The following is a 6,983-nucleotide window of genomic DNA, read 5'->3' on the forward strand; positions in this document are numbered from 1 at the left end:
GAAGTCATCATTTATGGCCAGCCTCCAAAGCGAGTCATTATCATGTGTAATCTTGCAGAAAATTACATTTTGACTGGTGTACCTTGGCGTGGCCAAGAACCAGCGGACCGTGCTGAGAGGGCTAACTGGCTGCAAGGGATGACCGGAAGGTGGGGTGACAACAAGACGACCCCGAAAAAAAAAGCCTCGGAGGAGGGTGGAGCGAGGCAGCGGGCCCGGTGTCACATTTTGCCCAAAAGCGAGCAAGTCCCAGCAGTGCCCCCGGGTGCATCTGCGTGATCAGATGAGGGAGGACAGGAGGGAGTCGTAGGCAAGAAGGAAAACACAGTGTGGAGGATGAGAAAGAAGAAGGGAAGGAGGCGAGGGAATCGGAGAAAAGATGGAGCGAGTGTCGGCGTGAGACGGCGTCGTGAGCCGAGACTGGCTCACCTGTGGAGCTGCTGACAGGACGTGTTAGGGCCACGTTAGAGGGGTGGCTCCGGATGGATGGGTAGGAAAGGAAAGATAGCCGGAAGGTGAATACATAAAGCTGTGCTGGACTGTTTTTTAAACTAACATGACAGGATGGCTCTTTTGGTCTTTGTGTACGTCTGTGTTGATTTGTTTATTGTAGACACGCTGACAGCGAGCCAGAGGGCTAAATTTGCCACCTGTGGAGATAAAAGTGATATGATGAGATAGACTGCGTGCTGTTTTGTGTGTGTGTGGTTATGCGAAAGTGTGTATAATAGTTCCTGACATCAGCAGTAGGTGCATGATGCTGACTCCGAGAATTCTGTGTGTGTGTGTGTTGGGCCCGCACCGGCGGCTCCTCACCTTTGACGGGTCTGGGAACCAGGTGTGTGTGTGTGTGTGTGTGTGTGTGTGTGTACAAAAGGGGGGTTTGCTCGTGAAAAAGCATGTGTGTGAACCACATCTGTTCTTGTTAAGTAAAGTCAGTTATATTTATGATTTATTTAGATCAGCAGTGTAGTAAAGTGAAGTACCATTAAGGAAATGTAAAAATACACGTCAGGTCCTCAAAAACTAAGATTTAAAGTACTTGTTGTGCAGAAAAGTGGCCCTGATTAAAGGGTAACTTCCCCAATTTTAGACTTTAAAGTGTGTTTACAGGTCTTGGGGAGCACTACTACAAATGTCGAAAAACTCCAGAGGAAGCTGCATGTAATCTGTAACACTGCCTCCAGTGATGTCACTCAGTGGCTGAATTCTGGGTAATGTAGGCGGCAGTTCACTGGTCTGCATCACAGTCATATCACACTGTTGACTCATTATGAACAGTTTCAAAACAAATGATACAGCAGAACCAGAGATATCACCTTTTTTATTCCAGGCATTCTCAGTCCTTTAAAAAACCCAGTGCCTACATTACCCACAATGCAACTGAGTGACATCACTGGAGGCAATTCATCAGATTAGATGCAGATTAGATGATTATTATGACCAAATACTTGCAAAACCAACTTTCCCATTAGCCTCAGCTGTATTTAGGGCTAATTAGCGAGTGGTAGCTTTCTAACGTACCAGAAACTAAGACGGTGAACACGGTCAAGATTTTACCTTCTGAACATTTACTTGTGTGCATTGTTATTATGAGCATGTTAGCATGCTGCTGTTAGCATTTAGCAGCAACGCCTCACAGAGCTGCTAGCGTGGCTGTGGATTCTTGGTCTTGTTTTCTGAAATATTGGATATTTTTACCTCCTTGGGCCTCAAGTACTTATTGGAATTAAACCATCTGAGAAGCTTAAAGGGGATACAACACAAATTAAATATTCAGAATAAAAAATGAACTAGATAAACTTTCAATTTCTGCGGTTCTCCCAGTATTGTTTTCTCTCCACCCCTGCCTTCCTGCTCGTGTCCAAAGAAAAACGACACTTCGAAGACGGCACAGCAACCGGAGGTAACTCTGACAGAGTTGGAGATGTTGGCTTTATTTTCTTTTCAGAGATCCTTCATTGACTTGTTTGGGAAGAGGGTTTACTCGGGACTGATCTGAGAAAACGAACTATGCAACAAACTGAATTTCCCATCAGCCTCTGTGGCCGAACTGTTAACAACTCAAAGGCATGTAAAATGTGACAAGGGTCCCAAACTACAAACGGCGTTTTTGCAAGATGTCACAAGCCAATGACGTTGGGAACCTCTGGTTTTATCTTAAACAACACATTGCATTTAATAAGCTTATTATATGTTTTGTAACCAATATTTCCCTCTGAAATGTAGTGATGAGTAAATATACTGCAGATCAAAATGACATCCATATGACATCCTGTCACCATAGACCCCGTCATTTGCATAAAAATATAAGATGGTACGACATTTCTCCCAAATAATACTTTAATGTTGCCTGCTAGGCTCCTTCTTCTGGGAGAAACAGACATACAGAAACAATTTTAATACCACAGCATCAAGAACTAGAATGACAATAACAATAAATAAAGAGCAAATATAGATGACAAACATGTATCAGATACAGGTGCTACCAACCACTCTGCACCACGTAGCACAAAACACACTTAGAAACTGACCTGGATGAATTAAAGTCACCTACCGTCAGAGCTGGAGACCAGAAGCTGACTTGTTAATCCAGTCCTGCTTGTACAGAATATGAGGGGGTCGTGCTCTGGTAATCCACATTATGTTGTTAGGAGAGGCCTGGTTACATAATCGCCCTAAGAGCCTCCAGATGGGCACCTGCCAGAAGACGACATGGCATGACGACTGGACGCGGTGGAAACAGTGAAATGTGCTTCCTATAATCAGGGTAAACTGTTTAAACGTCACTCACATTAGACTTCCATTAGCGGCGCCTTTAAATAGTCGGCCCTTATCAGGCTTGTGGTCAGTTCTGCTGTGAATGTCACAGAAATATGTCCACTAGGGGGCCCTCCAGCCCCTGAGTTATTATGCAAAACCATTTCTGCAGTTTTTTTTCCCTCTGTGCATCTCAAATACTCATAAAAATGATCTCAAATTAGTCCTGATGAAACCCTGCCTGCCTGCCTGAATGCCTTCCTGTGCGTATATGCGCTTCCTCCCCGGTGGGACCGTCCAGATAAGTGAAAGCCATTTGAAGAGCGCTGACCCTCTGAGGGTAGCAGCAGGTCCCAGCCGCTCTAAGTGACATTTTCTATGGTTACTTTGCTTTAAGTTTCTCCCAGAGGCTTTCTAGGGTTTCTCTCTCTCTGTGTGTGTGTGTGTGTGTGACCTCTGATCCCTATACAGGAGCGCGATGGATCAATACAGTGAAACCGATCTCATTGCAAACGCTCATCTGTCAGTCAGTCCATCATTTCATGTATCATTTCCCTCCCATCCATCTATTTAAAGACATCGAACTGTAAAGAATGCACACAGAACAGAGAGATTTTCTTCCATTTCTGTATCACATTCCTCTCATTTTGTTTCTCCCTCTTCTTTCTTCCCTCATTCTCTCCCCTTTAACTCCCCCCCTCCTCCCTTTGTAAACCATTTGAGCGTCTGAGAGGTAGAGTGTCGGAGCAGCGAGACAATGGTGTTTGCACACAGTGTCAATAGTCTTTCCCTCTGTCTCAGTAATTGATGGATGACTGTGAGTCAGGCATAAACTAAGCAGATTAAACTCACTAGATCTGAGGACTGATGCTAATGTATGTGCGCATGTGTGTGTCTGTGTGTGTGTGTCTGATGGGGGTTGGAGTTGCAGAGTGACTGTCCAGTTTTGGAAGTCAATCCGACAGCTGTCCCTGGAGGCTGAGATTTGGTGGCTGTGAGTTTTGGGGATGAGGAGAAAGGGGTGAACACACACACACACACACAAACACACACACCCACACTAACACGTGCGAGGGCGTCTGCTTCACTTGTACGTTTCTTTTTCTTCAGAGAAACGGGATGCATCTGGTGTGTTGGGGGTCAATAGCTGGCAGCTGGGTGCTCTGTTACAAGGCAGCGTCCCTCTGGAGCAGCTATCGAGCTCCTGTCTTCGGTTCGCTCTCAGCGGTGTAAAAATATTTTTTGGATGTTTAACTGCAGCCGTGCGTGTTCAGCTTCAATTTCTGCATTTCTTCCATTTCATGTTATGCTTTGCTTCATGTCATTATCCCTTCTTGTTCAGTTTACTCGTCAACTGACATTTTTGTTTGTTTGAAGTAGTCAAATAAAGAAAAATGTAAATAAGCTATACGGCTCATTTATCTGTTCAAGCTGCTTTTTTGTGCCATTTTTTAACTAAATACACTTTTGAAATCCAACAGGAGGTTTCAGTATCTGTAAAAGTTCTTTATAGCACAGCTAATAGTTGTTTTTTGAGGCCAACCCCGATATTAATATGATTCCACATGTCAAAACTTGGGTTCACATGTGACATTGTTGTAAGGGATTTGGGCTGATAGTCGTTTTCTTCCTTTCTTTTTTTTTTTTTCCTTTTTAAATAAAAACACATGATAAACAATAATTTCTGCCTTTTTTTGGACAAACAGTCTCACTGAGACACTGTTTTTAAAAATTATCTCAAAAACAATTTCCTGCAATTTCTTTTCACTTATTGCCCGACATTTACTGTACACCATGTATCTTCTGTAAGCTTACATTATATATTGATGTCGAAGGTTAGCCAGCCTAGCTCGCCTTCATGTGAGATCCCACAGAGCAGATAATTAACTCATCGATCAATGACAGAAAAATTATTTACAGCAATAACAGAACTGTAAAAGCTACTTACCAAGCAAAAATGTCATAAACTGTGGAGGAAAAAGCTTCTCAGGTGTGATGATTTCTTGCTTTTCTCTGCTTTATATTATTTTAAATCGAACACAGTTGAGTCTTTGGACAGTTACTGCGACAAAACTAGCAAAGTGAAGATGTTACTTTGGATTTTGGGAACTTGTAATAAGACTAGAACTTAACAGCTATGCTTCGTGAGATTGCACCACTGACATGAAGATACGTACAGTAAATTTATATACATATATTTATATATATGTGAATCCTCTGGTCATCCTCTGGGCACCATGAATGTGTGTCGACCCCTCAGCGACGCCGCTAGCATGGCTAATAATGTGATATATTATTCAACATGTGTCGCAGCCCTAATCTGAATTTAATCTGATCTTGTTTGATGATAACTGTTCAACCAACTGACTGAAACTCCTTTCAAGTCTGTTACCTTTTCATTTACATTACCTCAAACGACATTAAACTTTGACACGGAGCCTCTGTAAACTAAAACAAAAAGCTTTTGTACAGTAATGAGGAAATTATCAGAAAAAAAATAAACTCCCGCCCTTCATGTGGTTCGCTTGACGCCACTCTGGCTTGACTCAAGTGTGCTCCATATTGTTGTGGTGCCTCTCAACGCCGCTCAGCTGGTGCCAAGGAAAATACCAAGCGCTGATAAAGCTAATAATCTCAGTTTTAATTCCCAACCTGCGCTCGGCTTCAGTATGAATATGTGAAGAAACCTCCTCGGCCGCGTTAGAGCAAATAAAAAATCCATTGATGGCAGCTGCCAAACTAAAAGCACAGAAGAGATAAGAGCCACTTCGCTTTAACGTCAACATCCAGTTTCCTAAATGGTTTATAAAAGATAATTTCTCAGTGTAGATAATGTTTTATGTGATACATTAACTTGAGTAGATTTGATTCGATAGCAGCTCTCAGTGTCTGGCTTTTTGTATTTTACGGCCCAGATAAAATTATCTGCCATTAGAAACCACACTCTCTTTATCTTTTATGGCTTTTTTCTAATGCTCTCTCTCCTTTGTGTTTGCATGTGCTTGTTGGGTTCATATGTTTGTTTACACATGTAGCGTGTGTGTGTGTGTGTGGCTGCCTTAAAGCGGTGTGTGTGTGTGCCTTTCTGTTGGCGAGGCTGGTTCATGTGGTGCATAATGAGATAAGGTCCACTCCATGCAGTCTGCTGTCTGGCCCTTTATCTGAGCAACAGATTAGCGCAGGTGATTTCATTCCTGCGGAGATTGGTCTCGGCGAGGGTCAGCTCAGAGCACGGGCGCCACGTCATGTCGACGAGAGAGGAAGAGACAGGACGAGGCCGACGAGAAAAGAGCAGAAACTCTGACGTTCACGAGCACCAAACTCCATTTGACATTTGTGCGTTTCTGATGCTACAACATTATTGGCTTTTTTGGCCGTAAATGATAAGATTGTTCCTTTTACCGTATGTCAAAGGACACAGGGTGCTTTTTCAGCAACTTTTTCTGTGTTTAGTGAGAAAATTGGACAGAGAACGTGACGATTATTGTGTTTCGTTCCTTTGAAAACCCAGGATGAGATTCGCTGTGCACACTGATGGAGTTCATCGCTGCACCAAACTGATATTGTGTCTTTAATTAATTTAGAAAGAACTGGAACAATGTGGAAATAAATGTTCATTTCCTTCCACACGATGCTGCAGTATTTCTATTGTTCGTTCGGTGCTTCTTGGCAGGCGCTCCCGCTGAGAATGATAAGTTGGGACCTCGGGGCGAAACCATCATGATTTGAATTTGACCCGTGACCTCTCGACAAGGCTCGGCAGTGTATCTGTGTGTGCGTCTCCCCACTGTGCGGCTTGTTTTCTGCGTGTACAAATGTGTTGTTTTTGTTTCTGCACAAAGAGGGATTTTTGTTGACATGGTCTCACATGCGTGTCAGTCTTTTAAGTGGATTAGGGACGTAGTGGCAACAGGTTGCGTAAGACTCATCTGACCCTGGGCTGCTTCTCACTCTCACAGGAGAAATGACAGGATTCATTAGTGTATTAATTACTGTTTTATTGTTTTATTAAAGGTATTATTTCATAGATTGTACAGTTACTGAATTCAAATCAGGTTAAATTTAAGGATACAGCTTGAAGTAGTAGAAATCAAAATGGATGCATCTCACACATTTTGTATGCAAGTAATTAAAACAGCTCCAGAAACACGAAACATTCACGTGGAGATGAAGATGTAACTGTGAGTTTAAAAGTTTTCAAACTAAATGTGCACATCTGCTGT

Source organism: Pagrus major, chromosome 22 (genome assembly GCF_040436345.1).
Source record: "Pagrus major chromosome 22, Pma_NU_1.0".
Lineage (NCBI taxonomy): Eukaryota > Metazoa > Chordata > Actinopteri > Spariformes > Sparidae > Pagrus > Pagrus major.